Here is a 24211-nt window from a genome sequence, read left to right as displayed (position 1 = left end):
ATTAGGGCAACCTCAATTTTTTCAACTTTCCTAGGCAATCGATGGAATAGGATGATGATTTATGATGGTGTATTATGCGGGGTGTTATTAAGATGATTTAGATGAAATTTTTAATTACTATGATTTTTTTTTTTTTTTTTTTTTTGTTTACGTAATTAATGTATTATGGAGACGTGATTACGAAATATGCAATTAAAATGATAGATGCCAAAATAGAAACTAACTAACATATACTAGTTTACGCAGAAAGTCTACCCATGCAAATCTATATTACCTATACGTGCAACTATGTGTAAGTTATACGTGAGCTAGGGGAATGTCGAGAACGAACTCATGCAATTGAATACCGCGGTAATGCATTGAATTGATGTAACATACACATACAAAAATATTCTAAGCAGATGGTTTGACGCTACACATATATCCAAATATATTTGAATCATATTGTGTTAACATGTAATGACGAACCACCTTTACATGCAAGGAGTCCTCATGCCAACATACAAATATACGAGGTAAAACAGGTTATAGCAAATAATATCCTCGACAAAGTTTGAGGAGTTTAAGAGTTTGAAACCCGGCGGCCCCGCGATTCCTAGATAGCGATCGACTAACTCCCCGAGCTTACGCTTACTAGAAAAAACAGGACCGAGAAAGCCAAAAAGAGTAATCGAAAAGGAAAGTGGCTCAGACCTGAAAACCGGAGTGTTGATACTCCGTGTTAGTCTCGGCGGTTACTAATTCAGTCTCGTCCGAGACTCTTTTGTCTGTTTAGTACTTCAAATTCCTACGGAGTACTTAGACTGTGCTAATGAAAATAAACAAAACTTGGTTTACAGATATTTGTTAGTAGAAAAAATTAAGGTAAACTGTTCCGTAACTCGTTAGTATTGTAACAGAAATGAAAATTAAAAAGATGAGGAGGTAAGGAAGGGGGTTTTTATGGATGTATTCCAGTTATTACGTTAAGTCCAGAGTCCTTCGGCGTGCAGCGGCGCCATTTGATAAACACGCATTTATACACGTTTTGGTTTTCAGTTACTTATTTTCTTAAGTCCGAGGTCCGCAGTCCAAAGTCCGAGGTCCACAGTCCAAAGTCCGAAGTCCAAAGACCCAAGTCCAAAGTCCAAATTTCAACGTCTGTATAGTCGTACGTTTTAGTCAAGTTACCTTACTCACGTGGGTTTGGTAGGATAAGTCGAGTAAGGGATCGTCCAAACCTTAAGGCTCGGATAGGTTCACAACTGGAATTACAACTTTTGGTGAGTAGGATTTTTAGGTTTTTTTTAATTGGTTTAATAAATTTTACGGTAATGCAATTAATGTAAATTACTACGGTGATTTTTTTGTAGGTAAATAAAGGTGGAGAAACAGGGAGAGAGTTAATCATGCTCATGCAAAAATCGTTTTTCAACAGTTTACTATTACATCACTACATCTCTAATTCGTCTCGTTTTAGGAGACGACGTCGAGTATTGATCCCTAGTGCATACCCACATCTCTAGGTCGCATTTCACTAGCATAAGGAGTTTCAATAATATCTCATCTCTGGTATATTATTTCATCTCCGCGCTCGATTTCACATCACCGGACGAATTAGAGAGTCGCCTCGGGAGCAGAGTCGGAGAGATCTGTCCCGAGCATCGAAATCCAACTTTGTACAGCCGACCATTTTGGGACCGGATATCAAATCTAAGCCTAATTCCTAAGTAGTGACTCTAGAATATTAAAGAGTCAATCCGATTTTACACGAAAGCAAAGATAACCCCCCGAGGGGATTAGCTCATGGTCATAGAAAGAATAATAAAACTTACTGTATACATTAAGTAAATAAATGCAGGACAGAAATTAAACTAGAAAAGAAATGACTGTTATTAAGGGTAAAATAACTTACAAGATTTAAATTTCTTTGGAATGGAAATGGCGTAATGTAAGTAATTGAAAAAATCTAACTAGGGGCGGAAGCTAAAGCATTAATATCTTTGAAGGGGTAATAATGAAGGCTGACCCTCATATATATAAATTTGGAGATCAAGGCTATCCGTGAATGTTTTAATTTAGATTTGGCTTTATGCTAATTGAATTGTTCAAACAAAGTTTTGTTTTAACTGTTTTAATTTTTGTCTTTTTGCTTTTTAAGTTTCGTCTTGTAGCTTATTTCAATTCAAACCACCTGGTTTGAATTGGTACGTGTCTTCTCTCTTGCCAGGTGGTACCAAATTGAAACCATCCTTTGCCACCTGCCTATGCTGATTTTCGTCATGCCTTCGGGCCCGTAGAGTGGGTCCACTTAGTGTGTCCAGTGGGTCGCTACCGATTTTGGCGCTTTTACGAATTTTTGTCCTTGCAGAGAGTTCGTCCGCCTCGTCGCTATGGCAGCTTCACTAGCCAACGCCGGCATCTAGATTTATCCGATTTGAGCTTCGGAAGTTTGTCGCTTTTTATATGTGGACCCGTTTCACGACCGGTTTTGTTCTTTTGGAAACTTCGCTCTAGTCGGGGCTTTGTTGGGCTTCACGGGGATCGAGTGGGAAACTTCAAATATTCCCGTATTCCCGTACTTCGATGCATGCTTTATCACTATATTTATTTTAATTGCGGAATCCTACAAAAGTACGAAAGTATAATTATTACATGATTATTAAACACATAATCGACCAAAATGCTATGTCTCTCGGGGTTTAATATTACAGTTTTGGGTGCTTATCAATGCTCGTATACTCCCATCACGAGATCATACAAACCCGTCCTTTTGAGCTCATTTTCAAATCTAGGAGGGTTTTTAAATTATGACTCCATATTCCATTGATTTAATTTGGTTAGGTGTTGACCACACTTCAAAACTCCGCGCTCCTAAAACAATAAAGACAACAAAGAGTCAATGAGGAGAAGATTTAATTTCGTAAAAAAAATTTAAAGTACTAATTAATATTAATATTACCTGCCCCTCCCAAACACCATGAGCAATGTGCATAGCATAGTCATACAATAGCTGATCCTTGACACGTCCTCGCACTCTAGTCGGGCCACCACCATATGTGCCTAGTTGGTACTCCTTGTCTTTATTCAATTTTCTCACAAAAGTTTGAATATGACGTACCACCGATGCCTCTATTGTTTTCTTCACCGCTTCCTCCTCATCATCATCATCCTCTTCCTCATTGTCATCCTCCTCCAAATCGTCCTCAACCTCCTCCAGATTGTCATCCTTTTTATCCCCCTCCTCATCGTCGTCAGCAGACTCTTCACCATCCTCCTCTTCCCCTTCCTCTTCCTCATCACCATCACCATCAGCATCCTCATCTTCCCCTTCCCCTTCCTCTTCCCCTTCCTCATCACCATCAGCATCATCCTCTTCCCCTTCCCCTTCCTTTTCCCCTTCCTCATCACCATCATCATCCTCCTCTTCACTATCACCACCATCTAAATTCCCAGGAAGAACAACATCGACATCCTCATCTTCATCTATATCCTCATTTAAATCTAATCTACGTCCTCATCTACAATAGGAGCCCTTATTTCTTTCTTCCTTCTTTTTTTTATTTTTTTCTACTACCTCTAAATCACCTACACCTGCTACATTACTCGTATCAGTGGCTTCTAGATCCCTTCTATGGGCGGATGCCGACGTGGCCTTTCCTCTTTTTTTCTCAGGCGGGTCAACATGACCTGAATTACTACTACCACCACTAAGCAATTTCTTGGCACATGTGTAGATAGTTTTCACTACATTCTTCATATTCTTTGATCGAGGAGTCATTATTACTACAAAAATAGTAATAAACAAGTATTAGTAACAAGGTAATTTAAAAAATAGTTGTCGTCTTCGGAAAATGACAATAATTCCTTCTTTGTATGAATTCAACAGTTCTTTTCTGAGTTTCCCCGTGATATGTATATTCTACTACTAATTCAATTAATAAACAACTCAAAACAAAAAATAGGATTGATTGTCTTTGGCAAAAGGAAATGACTATATAACACAAGGAAACCTCATTTTTCATTCACAAACTTAGTCATGACAATGCACACACTGAACCAAATTCACAATAGATAGTGTAATCATAACAATCCCATTTCAATATAGATAACATGCATGGATATCAAGTACCTCAGTGTAACTTTATAATTGTTTTCAATACCTTCATACTAAATCAAAACAAAAAATAACACAAAAAATACAAAACAAACAAATTTCACACCTAATACCTAGACGGGGAGGGATACACCCACTCCCATTTCGCCCACATCCACCCCACTCCCATGCCAATCTCATCCACTTAACTCGTGAGATGATCTCAAGATCTCATGGCCAAAATTAAAACAAAAGAAAAGAACGAAATAAAAGAAAAAACAAAAAAAACCCTTCGTTTGTCTCTAGCAACCCAGCAAAAACGAAGAACAAACAAACATAACCCCTCCAAATTGAAATAACTTTAAAATATTTCTTCTTTCCACTCCAAAACATTGTTACAATTAATACAATGATACAGTGAATATGATCCAATGCAATCAATTTGCGACAGCAAGAAATCTAGCAACTACTAATCTACTGAATGGATAAAAAAAAAATGCATGGATAACAATGGTTAAGTGATGTAGTTGAAATAACTAAATTTTAGATATACTGTTTCAAGTAAGGGACGGAAACTCAATGGAATTCACAATTCTCTCTGACAATAATGGTTAGCAAACGTCTTTTATTTTTTCTATTTTTACTGCTTTTCCATATTGGTAATTGGTATTAAGCTATAGAGAGAGAGAGAGTCTGCAATCTCATGAGACATGATGATCAGTCTTTGGCTATATGTTCGTCCACTAAAATCCAAAGATTTTGAATAACCTGTTATTAGGGTCTTAATATCTATCAAGTCTTTGTGACTATGATTATAAAACCTATTATTATTTATGGTTGTGTTGCCTGTGCATGTTACTACTATTTACTTGTAGAACCCTCTAAACCTGTCACTAGAACTAATAACGTCGCAAAGTGGTAGGGTAGAACTGCAAAACATCTTAAATGACATACTATTCTTCATGCACAGACATGTTATGACTCTTCAAAACTACTTCAACTTCTTTTTCTTATTAAACCTTCTAACCACTTCTACTTCTTTTTCTTATTAAACCAGCGAGATATGGATTCTTCAAAACTAGATGGGCTAACAATCCTCACATTGCAGGTTACAGACATTGTCTCCTCACATTGATGTACTTGAAACAACAACACCCAAAATCTAACCAATCAATGGGGATAAACACAAGAACAAAGCAAACAACAAAAACTAGAGCAATACAGGCTATACAGAAAAAATCAAATTTTTTTTGCCCAATTTATATTAACCAATCAATTGGGATAAACACAAAAAAAAACCAACAACAACAACAACAATAACAACAAAAACTATAGCAATGCAGGCTATGCAGAAAAAAAAACAAATTTTTTTTACTTGCCTGAAACAACTTGAACTCTATTTGAGCAATGCAGAAGATATCTCACGCAGGTCGCAGGGAGAGAATTTGGTTTGTTTGAAAATTTAGTTTGAGAATTTCGATTTGGAGTGGGTGCAGTGGGAGCAAAGGGTTTCGATTTAGTTTTTGCGAAGGGTTTTGTTTTGTTTTTTTTTAGTTTGTTTTAATTTCGACCATTAGATTTCGAGATGATCTCGGGTTTTTGAGTGGGTACGATTTGGAGTGGGCTGGAGTGGGCGAAACTGGGAGTAGGCGTATCCCTCCCGTATATATATATATATATATATATATATATAATCTTTCTCTAAAAAGTAGCTACTTAAGTTAACTTAAAATAAGTACGTACGCAAAACTTCACCTACAAAATGAATTCAAATCTAATTTTTTGTGGTTATGAAGCACTTACCATAATGATTATCTTTCCAAAATTTTAGCTCATTTGGAAACCTCTAACATAGATAAAAATTGTTGTCATCTTTAAAAAGAAATTTAACGGTCTAGAAATGCTGAGTTTTTGTAATCTTATTTTGTCAATGTTAGATGTTTCTAAATGAGCTGAAATTTTATGGAGATGATCTTAATATTGATCATATCATATCCACAAGAAATTAGGTTTGAATTCATTTTGTAGGTGAAATTTCACTTACGTACTTATTTTAAGTTAACTTAAATAGCTACTTTTTAGAGAATGACTATATATACTAGCAAGATGCACGTGCTATGCACGCGATGTCAAACAAAACTTAAAGAAGAGTGTAAACATAATTTGCTTAACACCTTTCTTATTTGGTAACCAACTTGGGGGGAAATTGACGTACTGTTCGTAATTGTGTTTATAGTTGCTAAATTTTCTTGTTGAGGGAATGAACTTAACATTTAAAGAAGGATATAGGTAAGCGTCTTGCTCTTCAATATTGTATACCTGAATTTTGCAAGTTAACTAACACCATTTATTCAAATTGTAAGAAACATAAAGCTTCATCGAAGATGTATAATTTGAACTCCATAAAGATGTATATTCATCTTACTCGCAAAAGTTTAGGTAAAGGGAAACACAATCTTATAAAGAAAGCAGACGGGCTAGGCTTGTCGTGAGGGTGTCAAGGTTTTCAACTATAATGGTTGCCCCACCATTGCACTTCCAGGAACCTCAAAGTAAGCAGCATTTTGACCTATCAAAATTAGAAGTTCACAATAATTTGAGACAAACCAGATCAGGATTTCTTTGTAAAGACACCAAAGTTGCCTTCAAAATAAGAAAGACCACCAGAAGGATTTAACCAGAATACAAACTGCACACGGGTTAAGGTTGTTGTGACTTGTGAGACAGTGAGAGTGTTTTCTAAAATAAAGGTTGCCCCACCATGGCATTTTCATGGACAGCCAAGTAATAAAGCAGCATTTATTCTATCAAAATAATAAATTCTCAATTAATAGAGAAACCAGATCAAGATTTCCTAGCAACCACGCCAATAAGAAAAACCACCAGAATCAGTAGGCTAAGCTTGTTGATAGAGTGCTGAAGTTTTCAACCACAAAGGTCGCCCAACCATAACACTTCCATGGACGGCCAAATATGCAGAATTTAACCTGGTATATAAGGAGTTAACAATGAGTGTAGATTTAGACACAAACCATGAAGTAAATAGTAGACCTGATTGAATAAAGTTATGAAAGCTGACAAAAGGGAAAAAAACTGACTTGCCAACGTTAGGTGTACCCAACGGATCATATAGTTCTTCTTTTTGCTCCACAGATGGGACAACACCTGCCATAGCTACCATCTCTTGCGAGCCTTCCGCCTGAAAATGTCTTGAGAATAGTTAGGTTACCAATGGAATTATATTCATGTATATTATACCTTCATGACTTACATAATCTAAATTTAAAAGGATGAAACAGGGCTCATCTTAAAGAAAATTAAAATGTACAGATGCAAAAAATAATATATAGAGTCCAAGTATCAATAGATAATTTCTTCCATCATTTAGTCCTCCTTTGTTTGAATCTAGTATTGCACACCTAATTTACATTGACACGGGTACGCATACCCATCCGACACCGATATAAAGTGTCCAATATGGCGAAGAACCAAAAATTAGGTATATCTCATACAATATGTGTGTGTCATGTTTGACACAAATACATGGATACATATCTGACATGGATTATTTTTAAAATATGGAGTGTCCATAATACATAGACGGACACCAATTCTCGAGTGTTTCATAAACCTATAAATAATAAGTAACACTAATAATCAAATTTTTAGGCCAATCAAACACATGCCAAAAAAATTCTCTAAAGAAGCGTTGAACATAAGGATTATTTGACAAATTAAGTGTTTGTAATATCTTGCCTGTTGAGGATACCGCCCATATCCCGTGTATGCACCGTATGAATATAAAGAAGGGTCTGGAGCAGCCCCATAACCATATGCATCATAGCCTTGCCCATAACCATAATAAGCACCATTCCATTGATGGGGATCTGATGGCTGAGCCCAGATGCCAAGCTGATCTTGTAATTTGGACAGTAAAACATCGGTCAATGGCCATGTAAAAATGGAACTCCAACATTTTAGAACAGTATTTGGCAAGTTAAAAATCACGAAAAGAACTTGAAGGAAGTCGGGGTAATTGTGTTCCAGCCATGATTAATATGTGAGGAATGTGACAATGAAACATCATGCACTTGTTGCTTTGAAACCCGCCGAGGAATAAATTGTTCAAATCCTCAACCTCCTCAAAATGTTCATAAGTATGGAAATAGTTACAGTAAACAAAATTCACTGGTTTCTAAGAATAAAACGTTATAGAGTTCATCCTCACACCATATATGCACAAATAGAAATCTAATTCAAGGCCTCCCTATTCAATAGCAAGCATATATCATAGATTTACTGTTTGTTTAGTCATCATACTTCTACCCCATGAAAGGCGTACGGTTTGCTGGCCAATCATAGTTCCATTCAATCTCTGTATTGCTACTTCCGCAGATTGCCTAGACAGAAAAACATAGATTTAAAACCTTAAATATTGACAAATAGATAAAAGAAATTGAATATCAATGAATGTAAATGACCATCCTGACTGATCACCAATGCAAAAATACAACATTATACCCTAAAATTGCTAATAGCAAAAAGAAAAGAATAATGTGCTAAAAGTAGCATGCTTCTAATGTTTAGAATTTGGAAGTTCCAAGCAAGCAATAGACAATAGCTAAAGTCTAAAACGAAACAAAACAGGGTACTACATAAATTAATCAATCAACAAATATAAGAAAACATAAATTAAAGCAAAACAAAACCGGGTAATACAATGAAAAGGGGGATTCAAATATACCTAGTTCCAAACTATACAAAGCCGCATCCTTTACCCGGTATTGTTTTTGCATAGACAAAATCACCAAACTACGCAAATATTTGCCTCAATTCCTCCTCTGTGACATTTGGGTCCAGACCACCAACGAATATCTGCAGTAGAAATAAGACAATCATTAACTTTTAAAGATGGGAATGAAATTCATTCAGAATATATTTACCTTGACTTCATTGTTGTGTTGGTAATATCATTGTCTACAGTTGGAAATGGTTGCACTGCCACAGTGCAGAAAGCAAGTGTTGGATATACTGCTGCCACAAACAAATTGAGAAATTAGAGAATAAATTTTACTTGTAAGTCTGTCCACAACCATAAACCATCCACTAACAATCTCTAAGGCACAAAATGTGCAATGGACAGATGTGCACAATGCTTATCTTTTTTTTTTATTGGTACAGTGGACAGTTGAATACTATGCATATCTGCAAACTATGTAGGACCATTTTCAAGCAGAACTTAGCACCAATAACTCTAATGTTCCATACAACATAAACACCAATATAGCAGTAGTAGCGTTTTTTTCTTAGGAAAAGGATTCTTACCTTCGTGCAAGATTATCACGGTTGCTAGAAACCAAGAGCCTTCTTTGGAGTAGCAAAGACTTATACGATTGGGCTGCTTGAGCAATACACCCCATTCATTTCACTCATAGCACGGTTCCTTTCCATTTCATCAAAGAAATTTAACAAATCCATAACCCTTAGAACGACCAAGATTAGGATCACCACCACCTTAGCACCTCTAACGGATGGATATCGAGCTCGAAAAGTCTCTTGTAATAAATAATCCATAACGTCCGGTGCTAAATCCCCAACAAAAATAGAATGCTCGGGTCCTGCATCAGGATGTCTTTCTCCAATTCCAAAAGATGGCCAATTCAATCTAAATGGTTGGTCAGTCCCAGGCATTAGTGTACCATTATATGTCCGCAAAACCCGTTCATTTGCCCCCATGAGAAGCAAACTCCACAAAACCGTAACCCTCGTGTTGCGTAATCTTGTTACGTATGATTTTTATTGACATCACCTACCAACATACTAAATATTAATTAAAACACAAAAAGATGAAATAAAAGAAGATGGGCATTGAGTTTTTTTTACCTCTCCAGTGTGAGCAAAGCAAGTATTGAGGTAATTTTCTTCGACCCAGGATTGAAGATCACCAATCCAAAGAGTTCTTATTTCTTCAAGAGTAGTTGGTTGGTAGTTATGATGATTGTAATTACTTGTTGGTGGTACTGACCATGTTGCTGCTTGTTGTGCTCCTCCTCCACTCATCGTCCATTGCTGCTGCTGCTGCTGTGAATCAAAGATTGATAAAATGTAAGGAAGAGAATATGCAACTTAATTGACAAAGTAGAAAATAGTGCATTCCTTTCAATGTGCATGTGCATGTGCATGTGCTATGCTGATTTAACTCAATGCTTCTAATCCATTCAGATCACCAGCGATAGATGGTTACTTTTTGTTTCCTTTGGTCTTACGGGGGATTTTGGACAAAATTTGCAACCTGTTCATCGAGCTTTGTTGAGCAGTCAGTTGCTTCATTTTTCTTTTTCGGGTACTCTTAGAATATCCGCCTTTTAGTCGCCCTTCTTTTTCTCTGTTTCTATGCTCGATTACCCGTCTTGTTGACCTCTTTTATTTTTTTTAGGTGGGAGATGACTTCTAAGAGATTCTATGTGAGACAAAGAAGGGGTAAGCATCCATTTTAGGCTTTTGTTCTAGTTCCAGGATGTGGGAGAGAATGGAAAAGAATATGTTCCTATTCTCTGATTAGACTTTTCATTTTTTGAACCTCTTATTAAATAACCTAATTATTACTATAATTAAATGGCATTAATAGTAAGGCGTACAATTGAAAATGGTGTGGATTTGGTTTTCTAATATACTGCCACATGAAAAGTCTAATTGGTCCTATTTAAAGGTATTAAGCAATTTTTTTTTATTTAAGGACAATATCGGTAATGAAAATTTATAAAGACATAAAAAGACAAAGTAATCCTCATTAATAAATATCTAGGCATTTGATTTTATTATTCATCAAGGGTATTATGTGTCAGAAAAAGTCCCGGATAAATTTAAGAGGCCACGATCATTCTAGGCTATATATATATATATATAGCCTGGCTCCTAAAAGGACCTTAAATAAGTACCAAATCTAAAACACCCACAACTTCACCTACAAAATGATTTAAACCATAATCTTTTGTTCATATGATCTGCTAACCATAAAGAACATCTCTACAAAAATTCAACTCGTTTGATATCCTCTAACTTAGATAAAATTGTTTTCCACTTTTGAATATATATATATATATATATATATATATATATATATATATATATATATATATATATATATATATATATATAAAGGTCCGAGAAAATGTCTAGTTTTTGCATTCATCTTTTGCCAGTGTTAAAAATTGTCAAACGAGTTGAATTTTTGTAGAGATGTTTTTTATAGTTAGCAGATCATATGCACAAAAGATTAGGGTTTAAATCATTTTGTAGGTGAAATTGTGGGTGTTTTAGATTTGGTACTTATTTAAGGTTCTTTTAAAAGCCGGGCTCTATATATATACTAGGTAATGCCCGTGCCTTTGGCACGGATTGTTTTTGAATTTTTTGATTTGCATTGATTTTTTTAATATTATTTATTTATTTATTATTATTTTTTCTTGTTTAGATTCACTAATATTTCTCCTAGCCACAGTTTTAACAAACATCATCTCTATGTTCGTCTCTTATTTAAATAATAATTGTTGATTCATTATTTTATGATTTTGGTACAGTTTTTTGTCTTGAACATATATATTTTAATTCATGTATTTTTCACAATTTCAAGAAATAAAACAAAACAAAAAAGTACTTGTGAAAAATTCATCCAACCTAAAACAATTTTGACTAATATGATACATTAAATGTGCTTGTCCACAAACTTTATACATCACACATGTTTTGGCAATATGTATCCCTAACATGTATATACACCCTCCTAATGATTTAGTTTCGATATTAAAAAAAAAAAATAAAAAAAAAAAAAAAAAAAAAATATATATATATATATATATATATATATATATATATATATATATATATATATATATATATATATATATATATCCAGCTATAATTACAAAATATAATTACAAAATATGATTACAAAATATGATATACGCTCCAGCTAGCCATGAAGGCACAAATTATGTTGTCGTCTTTTATCTTTGGTGCTATCTCTACACGTCTATGAACACCATGTCGCAAAGAATTTTGGCAAAACCTTCTTTGTATTTGTTATTTTGGGATATTGAAACAATACAACCACTGTTGACATTGAAAATGTAAACAAAAAACCTATGCAAATTGCAAATATACCAAAGTTACTGGGCAGGTAATTGAACCATACTATACAATTGAGAATATTCACTGCAATAGTTAACTACACTTTGAGCAATCCTTTGCACATTGTAAGGTATATCAACAAATGTTAATTTGCTCTTGTTCGACTCATGACGGCACACCTGACTCATCTCTTACTTCACAGAACCCGGTAAAAGTATAAGACATGAAAAAAAAAAAATAGAAAAAGATTTGTGTCAAATTCACTCTACAAAAATTATTTTGAACATACTTCAACAATTTGAACATGAAATTTTGTAGTTCAAAAGAAACTTAATTCACATATATATATATATATATATATATATATATATATATATATATATATATATATATATATATATATATATATATATATATATATATATAAACGGTGACTACATGCAATTTGGAGGTGCGTGACTTTTCCTAAATTTCATAATTTGATTTCATTTTATGGTTTTGAATTGTTTTTGTTTATTTCATTTTCGTTAACTCATAGTTTTTCTATAATTCCAACTGTTCATCGAGACGATGTAAACCAACTATCCATTTTAAAGTGTTGCATAATGGTTTTGTCGTCCTCATATTTTAACGTCTCGCATGTTATTGACTTAGATTGAAATCCAACTATTTTAGAGTATGTCTCATCCTATATTTTAACCAGTTAACTCTGTAGTAATATCCAATTCATACTTGTCATAACTTTCCGATCCGTTTTTAAATTCTTGTAAGCTATCAATTAAGAAATTAAAATACCCATGAAAAAACCTCATTGAACTGTTGATCATCTCTATAAGAACTTCTCAATAAACTTGTTATTTTTTATTTTGATTTTTTCGTAGACTTGTCTTTTAATAAATTGCTTTTGGAAAAATGGTAGAAACCTTAAATAATTTGCTAATTTTATTTTAGTATTTTAGATAGTCTAAATCTTTGGCATATAGTGTAATACCCCGGCCCGTGTGGGAATATACTGCATTGCCTAGCCCGTGAAGCGAGGTTGAAACAGGTACTTGGAAAGGTGCCTAGCCCGTGGGGCAAGGGTCGCCTCATGTATGAATTCTAGCATCTATGAAGTTGTTTGAGATCTGAGACATAAGTAATTCATTCGTCAAATCCCAACATAGAGATTTTTTTTTCCGAATTTATGGATTCATGGAAACTATGTAGTGAAGTTTGCTCATGTAGGAGTAGTCATAGGATGGGTGGCCTCCTGAAAACTTGTTGTCGGTGTCAAAAAACCTTATACTGTGGTGACTATGTGGGAACAATCGATGTGTAGGATTTTTTATTCCTTAAATATCAACTTTGATAATAAAAAAAAAATTGAAAATTTTGATTGAACTGAGTTCTTTATTTTAATTTTTGAAATATTGCAAAAGCATTAATTAATTTGATATTATTGGAAAATTATTTTTTAATTACCTAATTAAACCATTATTTATTGATTTGCAAAATTAATAAAAAAAATTTAACTATCATTATTTATTGATTTAATAAATTAATGAAAGGTTTTAATTACCAATTAAACTATTATTTATTGATTTGCTTAATTAATAACAAATTTTAACTATCATTATTTATTGATTTAATAAATAGAAGTTTTAATTACTATTATTTGATTTGGTAAATTAATGGGAAGTCTTAATTGCCATCAAACTACAACACGTGGCGGAACGGTGGCCCTCGATTTATACCCGCTCATATTGAATCCCAGCCGTAGGTCATAAAACTTCCCTCCCTTGTTATATTATATATATATACAACACTTTTTATACAACGTTTTATACAATACCTCCCACCGGACCCTTCAAGATGTTTTAAAGGCTAATATTTTGTAGATAAGATGTTCTCACCATGGATGTGATCTCCACAAAAAATTGGGTCCTTTGAACATTTCTAAGTTTGCCAAAAAAAAGTTACAAAATCGATATTTCTAGACCGTTGATAAAAATTCATAGGTTGAGAACAATATTTCTCATGATTATGAATTTTTAAATGAGCTGAATTTTTGTGGAGATGATCTCCATGGTGTGGAGATCATATCTACAAGGAATCAAGGCTTAATTCATATTTTTAAGGGGTATTGTATAAAACGTTGTATAAAAAGTGTTGTAAACGGAACCTACCCCTATATATATATTGTATAAAACGTTGTATAAAAAGTGTTGTAAACGGAACCTACCCCTATATATATATATATATATATATATATATTTTTTTTTTTTTTTTTTTTTTTGTAACATTAATTGTTTATCTAGATCACTATCACTTTCATAATTCAATTAAAAAAAATATAAGAAAATAAATAAATTAGGTTAGAAAATGGGCAAAATCGGAATGAACATAATGAAGCTTGGCTCGAAAAGCATCCCACACTAACTATTGATAGCTCTGGAATTTTTCACATGTGTTTGTACCGGAGGGACGTCACAACTTCAATTTCTTGGGAGTGGCATCTTTCTTCACACTTCTCAGTGTGCAAACTCTGTTGCTACTAAGTAGCAATAAACTATTATTTGTGAAAATAATTTTTAGGAGAAGAAGGGGGTGCACTCTACATGCTTACAGTGGAGCCAGGGGGGGAGGGTATGCCCTGGCTCACCTAAAATTTGGCAGAGAAAGAAATTTGTTTTGAGTTGGTAAAGAGTAATAATTTTGCCCCCACTATCCTATGAATCATCTATCTTGTCCAATTTATTGAGTGCTTTAAATAAGAGACCTATAAAGGCTATTTGGGTAATTATGAAGTCATTGGACTTGACCTTGATTGATTTGGAAACACATGGATCACATGGGTCCACTTCCAATGAAAACCATAAATTCTTGAGCCAAACAAGGATAATAATATGGTAAATCTGTCATAGTTTATTCTTGAATGCTTCTTTACTTGTTACATACTGGTAAGTGCCTAAAATTGTAAATTTTTTAAATTTTTTATGGACACTTTATAATATCATTTATGTTTAACTACGTATTTTTAATATAAAATCATACATTTGCTTTATTTTACGACATTATGCATATATTTTGGTTATATGCTTCTTTACTTGTTACATACTGATAAATGCCTAAAATTGTATATTTTATAAATATTTCATAGACACTTTATAATATTATTTATGCTTAACTACATATTTTTAACATAAAATTATACATTTGCTTTATTTCACAACATTATGCACATATTTTGGTTATAATGGATTATTTGCATGTATGTGTATGTGTTGGAAAAGTCCAATGCAAAATATGTTATATTAATTTGGTTTAATATTTTTGTAGAAAATCAATATGTTGATCAAAGCCCAAACAATGTCCAAGCCCATGAGTCAAAGAAGATCATTTAAAGAATCAATTAGTGAGAGCTAATGAAATATGTTGTGCTATTAAGAATTGAAGGAAGTGTTAGAGAATTGAGAATTATGGAAGGAAGTCAATAAAAGATAATTGCACCTACCACCATATATTCCTATCATTTTCACCCCATTAAATATATTCATTTCCATTAATTACTTATTCTCGAGATTTCATTATATCAAATTATTCCTAAATATAATTTATATTCAAGCCACTATATATATTCCCCCATATCATCACTATATTCTTGTCAATCACTCAATTCCTAATTCAAAACCATATCATTCCATTTTCCCAAATTATTTTTCCATTATTTCATAACAATATTTAGCATTTCGGAATTTGATATTTATTTATTGGTCAACGGGCTAGTAAATGTGGGCTTGACTTCTTGATAGAAAGAGAAAAGAGGGAAAATTAGAATTTTGAATTTTGAATTTTTTGTGTAGAGATTTTTAATAGTTGGAAAGTTTTCAAAAGAGATGTTAATATAAGGTATATAATAAATAGAATATTTTTAATAGAAAATAATATTCTATAATTAAGAATAGAGATAGTTGGTAAAATAGGAAGTTTCAAATAAATGTTAGGCAGAATATAAATTCTTTGGAATTGAAAGATTTATAAAAAAAAATGAAGGGTTTTCAGAAAAATAAGTTTTTTAGAACTAAACAACTAAAACACAAAGAAGAACGGAGACAGAGCGGAGACAGAGCGGATTGTGCATCTTGTAGCTAACTTATGATCGGATTATCTGCGTCATTTTTCTATATACTCTGTTTCGGCAATACGAAGGTGAGTAGATATTTTTATACACCGTATGATTTTTGCAAGTTAAAAAATAATACATAAATTGTCGATTGTATATATATATACTGGGATTGAAATTTTCGGTGATGTTTGGAATCAAGTTTACTGTTAATAATTGCAAAAACAACAAAAGTTATAAAAAAATAAATAAACAGGATAAATAGATTTGGTTCGGCAGGCAAGAACTTAATATAGATCCAATTGTTTGAGGATTGTTAATAGATCGTGATTTCATTCATTATACATTTGTTTCCTTTGCTATATATCAGGGTTTGTGTGGTTATTGTATATGGTGGAGTTTTTGGGAGAGATGGGAGATTGATTTTTTGGATCTGAACCACTGGTGGTTGGGTTCCTTTTGTTAAGAAATTTGGGTTGGGTGAATTGGCGGACTGTCCAAATCTAGTTTGGAGGAAGGGGATTGATTTAATGAATTGAGTTTTTGTTTTTGTTAAAGTAGTTGGGGGTTTTCCCCTGAGCAATTTCGGTTAGCTTAGGAGTGTCGGTGGGTGGAACTTGGGGTGGTCAATCCGGTGGTGGAGGGATCTGTTGGAGGAAGAAGAAAGAGAATGTGATTCGGTGCTCCCAGATGTATTCTAGTTTCACTATATCTGTTTAGACTGTTGATCTTGGGCCGAAATCAATGGGTTTGTTTTCTTTGGGCCAGATTTTAGTTTTGTTTGGTTGGGCCGAAACCTATTAGTTCTTTGGGCCAGTTTCTATTTTGTTTGGGTTGGGTCCATATGACTTAAAATGGGTCCAATTGGGTCTTTAAGTGTTTAGACTTTTGGGCTTTTGGGTCTTGGTTTTGGGGATTTGTTTTGTTTAGTAGGATTAAGACCATGGGTTGAACTGTTTTAAACATGGGTTTGGGTTAAGACCTGTTTGGAGGAACACCGGTTTGGGACTGGTAACTGTTGGGTTTGACTGTTGACCGTTGACTTTGTTGACTTTTTTTTTTTTTTTTTTTTTTTTTTTTTTATATATATATATTTAATTTTATGAACTAATCAAATGGTAGAATGTTGTGGAAGCCTGCATAAACTGGTTTGTCATTATCTAAGAAAGATTTTACATTGATTTTGTGCAATTTTTGACACGTGATGAGATTGAGAATTTTAGGAGACATAATATTCCTAAAACGCTATAAAAATGTTATGCGGTACGTTTGGAGCAATTGTGACATTATGTGGTATGTTGAAATTTGTTGTTATGTTAAATGATATCATATGTTAGGATATCTATTAAATACAATATCTTTGAAAAATAAATGTAAACGCTCTATCATTATATATGTAAGATACTACTATGAGGTAGTATAATATTTGTGGATATTTCCTAAAGGATTGTAGTTTAGTGCAATAATTTATTTGGCACGTGAAAAAATGAAAGTTGTTATTGAGATATTTCTAAATATTGTGGCTTAGTGCAATAATGTATTTGACATGCACGTGATAAAGTGAAATGATTATAAGATATATACGTATGATACCTGAATAAATTACGTAATGAAAATTCTAGAACCTAGCTACCACAACTCATGTGATTGGCCCATGTGAAAGGCGTATGTGATATGATTGACCCTTGTATAGGGTGTATGAGATGTTGATTAACCCATGTGTAGGGCATTCGTAGCCGAATAGTGGCTTGATTATCTCGTTCGCAAAATTAGAACGAGACATGTGATATTTTATGCCAAATAGTGGCAGTACCCACGTAATGATATTCGTGTGGGGGTTACATGGTATGTGATATCCCGCTTAGGGTAATTACGCACTGAGTGGTTCATTACGTGAGGGGAGGCATGTGGATGTACATGTTCGGCGTAGGGAAGCGATTGTGGTAGCCAGGGAAACTAGGTAAGACATAGAGACGACGTGATTCTAGAGACACTTGAAGAAACTCTAAACAATAATTGTGATGATATATCAAAGTGTACGTTAAATCTATAATAAATGATTTATTGTAATTTATGTTGCATTCACAATGGTTTTGCAGAAGGGTGGGTTGAATTGATTATTTATGCAAGTGTGACCTACTCTGTGATTAGGCTTACACCAGTGTAAGTATAGACTATAGAGTAAGTTTTAGTTTTGTTATTTTATTATTAGATGCAGTTGATTTAGTACGGTTTGAAGCTAAGGCGCCTCAGTGGAGGAACTAAATGCCTTATTATTATTGAATTGGAAGCTAAGGCACCTCAGTGGAGGAACTACCTGCTTTAATTAGTGTATTTAAGAATGTTGTATTATTCGTTGGATGTTAAGGTGCCTCGGTGGAGGAACTAACTGCCTTATTGATTGTGTGTGTGTGTGTATATATATATATTGAATGTTGTATATATATATTGTAAGAGCTACTCATACCAGCATTGTTTATAATGCTGACCCGATTTGCATATTTGCTTATCGGGTGTGTTCATAAAATTAACCCAGTTGATAAGTCTTGACAGGATTAGTGTTGAAGAAGGTTGGTTGCTGCTTGTGGTTTGCACTAGCCTCATTACAGGATATATTTTGTTTTCTCTTGAGGTGCAATAGATTTTAATTGAGACAATATTTTTTTGTATTTTCAGTTGTAATTATAATTAAAGAATTATTGAAAGGAGATTTGTAACTTAAACATATTTGTGAATTTTTGTAATGAAGATGATTTTTGTTTTTTTTTTTAAAATTTTTTATTGGTTTCAAATTATTAGAATAATTAAATAGATAAGTTGAGAGTGCATCACACCTCGAAAATCGAAGAGTCAGGAACAAATATTGTTTTTCCAATTTTGTCGAAATTTGAGGTGTGACATTTTATCTTACCAAATAATCTTTCACGTACATTTATTTCATTCAGTCTATAAGACTTGATAATATATTTTTCCTATTCCATTTCCAAAATTCATTTATCTTATATTCTCATATCATATCACAAATATTGTTTCCATTTCATGTGAAGATATTATGTATCAAGATATTGTTTGTTGAAGCTATAAATATGTACTACAACAAAAAATTTGTTATATCATTGTTACACCTAAACTAAAGGCTTAAGCATTAAGCAAGTCACAAAAGGCATATTTTGTACTAGTGTCCTAAGGTATTAATACAGTCATATAGGGTGAAAGAGTTTAGCAATATGGAGCCACATTTAATTTCTCTACTGCAAGATGGTGACATTCCAACCACTGTTACTTGTTAGCCAGGCAGCCAATACTGGTAATTAGTTTCTATTGGATAATGTTATAGGCAATTAACAATACAACAAAGTCTCATACTCAGTAATGAGTCGGTCAACAAAACATACACATAACTGATTTTAACCTTTGGCACCATTGATAATTTTCAACAAGTTCATATTCTCTCATTACTCAACTAAGTACGCACAAGAAAAGTTACCACACCAGTCAAAAAACAATCATGGAAACTTTGATTTGGAGCACCTGCCTCGAATTATTATGAAGACCCGAAGACATATAGCAATGTATTTAGAAAGTTATTAGAATATACTAAGTTATGGTTATAAAATTGTACCTAATGCGTGGATCTTTTATATCAATATCATCAACGAAAAATGGGCAAAACTCAGAATTGTCAAACTCATCCTAAAATGAATACCTACTAGAGCTCCTAGAAAAAGAAATCCTTGATGAACTATGAGAAGATAACTTTGGTCCAGAAAGATTTTCAGCCTCATTTTTCGTGAAAGAGCTTATCTTCCCCAACAATAATTTCTACCCGATTTTTTTTTTGGGTCAAACTCTACCTGAAATCGGAAATCCTAACCGCCATGAGTGAAAAAAGAGTTGAGAGAGAGAGAACGATCATTTTTTTTTCTTATTTTATTTATTTTTGGGTGTTTTTAAAACACTTAGGCTCGTAAAGTGAAGGAGAGTGAACGTGGGCGGTATGTTGTGCTTTCGAAAATTTGAAGTAGTTTTATTTTAGTGGGCTTAGAGTTGTGGGCAGGACCAAAAAATAGACGGGTCATGTGAGATTGTCACATAAGGTCATTGAATATGTAACTACATTAGTGGAATAGTCACAAATAGTACTCCACACATATACCCTTGCCTAGAAAAAAAACATTTGTGACAGTTTCAAATCCGACAATCACAAAAAACCCCTTTTAAAATAGTCACAAAAACCCTTTTGTATACTAGTGAAATAAAAGAATTGGCATTGAGGACATCCAGATTTTAAAGAAAAATACCGCAAGCTAGCTAGTTCTTTAGCTAGTTCATTTTTGTTTTAAGAGAGAGAGTTTTTAGCGTATATTAGTTTCTCTTGTTCTTGATCAACAAGTAATAGAATAATTCAAGTTTCAAGTGCAATGATGGTATTTATTTCTGATTTTTTTATGTGTTCTAAACTCATGATGGGGTAAAATCTCTACCATAATGGTGGAAGATAAATCCCCTATCATGAAAATGTAGGCTTATTTTATTGTATTTTCAATTTTTATTCTCCGGTATAATTTTTAACTTATACAATGATTTTCTTCATATGAAATAATAATATGCACGAGTTCTATCACCATAATAATTTGGGTATTTTTCATTGTTAGTTTCTTTCACCATTATCATTTTTATTAAAGCTTGTTCAATAACGTTTTAGTTACATATCCTTTATGACTTATACTATTTTAATGTGTTTGAGTTGATTTGTCAGGCTTAGATATATAGCTCCCTATAATGCTTAAAGAATTTGAGGATTTATTCTTTTAAAAAATGTGACTAACCTCCATAAAATGTATTTATTGAAAATCATCCATTAAACTTGTAATTAGCGTGAGAGTTTATTTGATGAAATTGATAAAATAGAAAGGAGAATAAATATTTGAAAATATATAAATAGTCTTATCTTTAAAATACTGGTGAAGTCATTCACCATTAGAATTTTTCATTCATTGAATTCTTGAAAACCAAATAATTTTAGTTTAATTAGTACGTTGATTAATTATTATAAGCAAATTTGTATTCTTAGTTTAAATTAGTTAACTAAAATCCAACAAACTGTTTTTAAAAAATCATCCTAGTTAGTTATTGGTTCATTACTTCTTCTCTCAAATTTTATCAATTTCAAGATGTTATTTGACTCTAACTTGCCACTATTTTTTTTTAATTGTTACAGATTAGAAAATTATATTTATTGATTTAATTTGTAGGTTTTAAACGACAAGAATTTGTAAAAATCACATACCATGTGTGTTGCATTTAAATATGTGACATTTTGCAAGTGACCATTTATTAGAAAATATATTATAGACGTACACCTTGCATGTTTAAGAAAAAACTACATCAATTAATAAAGAGTCCGCCTATTGCCAATGCCATATTTGCTTTTGCCAATGGTCATTTTTGTTTTTGCCCATACTGCCCTTTACTAGCCTTAACTAAATACAACTCATATATAGTATGATTTTTTTTTTATCGGTAACAAATATATATCCAATATCTTCCACGCATACTATACCCTTCTTCAATAGATTTTGGCGATCTTGCCCATCTATTCAATACAAGTTTCAACAATCGGTGAAAAAAATGGAGGGAAAACAAAATACACAAAAATCTTATTATCTTATCCCTCCTAATTCCATCCATCAACTAAAAATTAAAAAAATCAAAACAAACTACTTCTCTTTAATGATAAAAACTCCATATATAATTAGTCTATTGTGGTTGTGAATTTGTGGTATCCGCTCTATCTATATATATACTATTAATTTGTATGTATGCAATTTGGTCATATGAAAGTCCTATTAATGTTCATATATCTCCTCCTCTGAGTTCTTATTGAATATTGGTAATAACTAATTTAATATATTGTGATATATAGTATCAAACGTAATGTTGATAATGTATCCAAACAATTTATGTTTATTTAGTGCGCCCCTCAAACTACCAAGGCTTACACTTGTATTTGTGCTACCTATGTGTGGAAAAATTCAGCTTATTGAAGCAAAGATGACTAAAGCCCAAACCATAAGAATTAATATCCTAATAAAGATTTTCATATGGTAATCTATTCAGGAAGTCAATATCTATTTAAATCAAAAGTATTATACATGTATCACGATATTAATCTATAAGACATAACATAATCTATATAACATATTGCATAACATATGAAGCATAATTATCTTACAAAACAATACCAAACACCAATACAATTAAAAAATATTATTAATTTCAAGCATAAGGTTTACAACAATAATGTGTTATTGCTAATTAAAGAGCAACATGATCCATGTTTAGCGAGAGTTATCGAGATGCATAAAAATGATAAGAGTATAAAATACAAATGATTAAAAACATTCGATTCATACACTACAACAGAAAGGCTCAATTGCAACGCCATCTGGTGTCGCTACAAGTACGAAAAAGCGCTGCCAATGATCAATGGCAACGCCAAATAAAAAATCACAAAGTATTTTGCAAAAAATTGGGTCACAAAGCTAAATGAAGACTTAACAACAATTGGCCGCAAAAAGCTTGAAGGTTATTGCAACGCCTTGTCCCATTGCTATTACTTTATTAGCGTTGCTAAAGTATTTTGCCAAACTAAAATAATTTTTAAAATATTTAAACTATTTGCAACGATTGGCGTTGCAAAATGTTCTTTTTAGCTGCACCTGCTAGCGTTGCAAAAGGGTTACTTTTAGTTGCACCCTCTGGCGTCACAAAAGAAGCAAAGCATTAGCTACAGGTCTTTGTCACAAAAGGTTTAAACCATTAGCTGCGCCAAGGGCGTTGCCAAAAGTGTGTTTTTAGCTGCCCCTAGGTCTTTGTCACAAAAGGTTTAAACCATTAGCTGCGCCAAGGGCGTTGCCAAAAGTGTGTTTTTAGCTACCCCTGCTAGTGGTTTTAGCCGCACCAAATGTATGTGTTGGTAATTGTTTAAACACATTTGCAGCACCCTAATTCTTTTACAACGAGCTCGACATTGCAAATGGGTTTACTCATATATATAATAGGTATTACGCCTTATTTTGAATCATTTCAATTTATATAAACCTGCCCAATACAATTTATGATTAAACTAAAAACACCGATCAGATGTATTCATTCACAATAAATTATAGCAAAATATATTTTATTAATTAAGATCATCCAAAATCATTATTTGAGCATCCATACAATTAGTCTCTTCCAATATACTGAATTACAAAATCTTCAAAGCCATCAACTAAATAATATTAGTTCTTCAAAAAATAAGATTTTGGCCAAATTCCCATAATCTGCCGATTCGAACAACATCCACCCAAGTTTTCTTTATCAATATACGCCAACCAATCGCCAATCGATAAAAACAACAAATTGGAAAAGAAAAAGAGACATTAGTAAGTATAATTATCCAAATTAAAAGAAGATTGAAGCAAAAATGCAAGTAATCAATGCATGGGAAATATTTTTATGTGGTCAAACTAGGGTCCCATTGGATATAGGACATGCTTGTGAGACATACATTATCAGTTGTACTTTGTTGTTGCTTCCTTCCAAAGCAGCTGCAATTACTACTTTTAGATATATATATATATCACCTTGAGAGAAACAAAAAAAACCAAAGATCACATAATGGAGCTACCCACTTTGTAATATCTCTTGGCGTAGAAACCCAAGTTGAATATAATATGGTCCACAAAAAGCGTGCATTACACTTAAAAAAAAGTTAACCCAACATCCTCATAACCTAAAAAGAATAAGTCCCACAGAATCTAGTAAAAATATCCAATACACCTACTGCAATGGAAACAGATGGCAAGGCATTGCATTATGGTCTTGAGCGATAAAAGAAAAACGAAAAGATAGGA

At 32.9% G+C, this 24211-nt stretch overlaps 1 pseudogene; it reads right to left on the bottom strand.

Annotated features, from left to right (window-relative positions):
• Window positions 1-6557: 6557 nt before the first annotated feature.
• LOC147496247 (polyadenylate-binding protein RBP47B'-like) lies at window positions 6558-10167 on the bottom strand (annotated as a pseudogene).
• Between the last annotated feature and the right edge of the window lie 14044 nt (window positions 10168-24211).

Source organism: Coptis chinensis, chromosome 5 (assembly GCF_015680905.1).
Source record: "Coptis chinensis isolate HL-2020 chromosome 5, ASM1568090v1, whole genome shotgun sequence".
Classification (NCBI taxonomy): domain Eukaryota; kingdom Viridiplantae; phylum Streptophyta; class Magnoliopsida; order Ranunculales; family Ranunculaceae; genus Coptis; species Coptis chinensis.
This window is presented reverse-complemented; position numbering and strand designations above follow the sequence as displayed.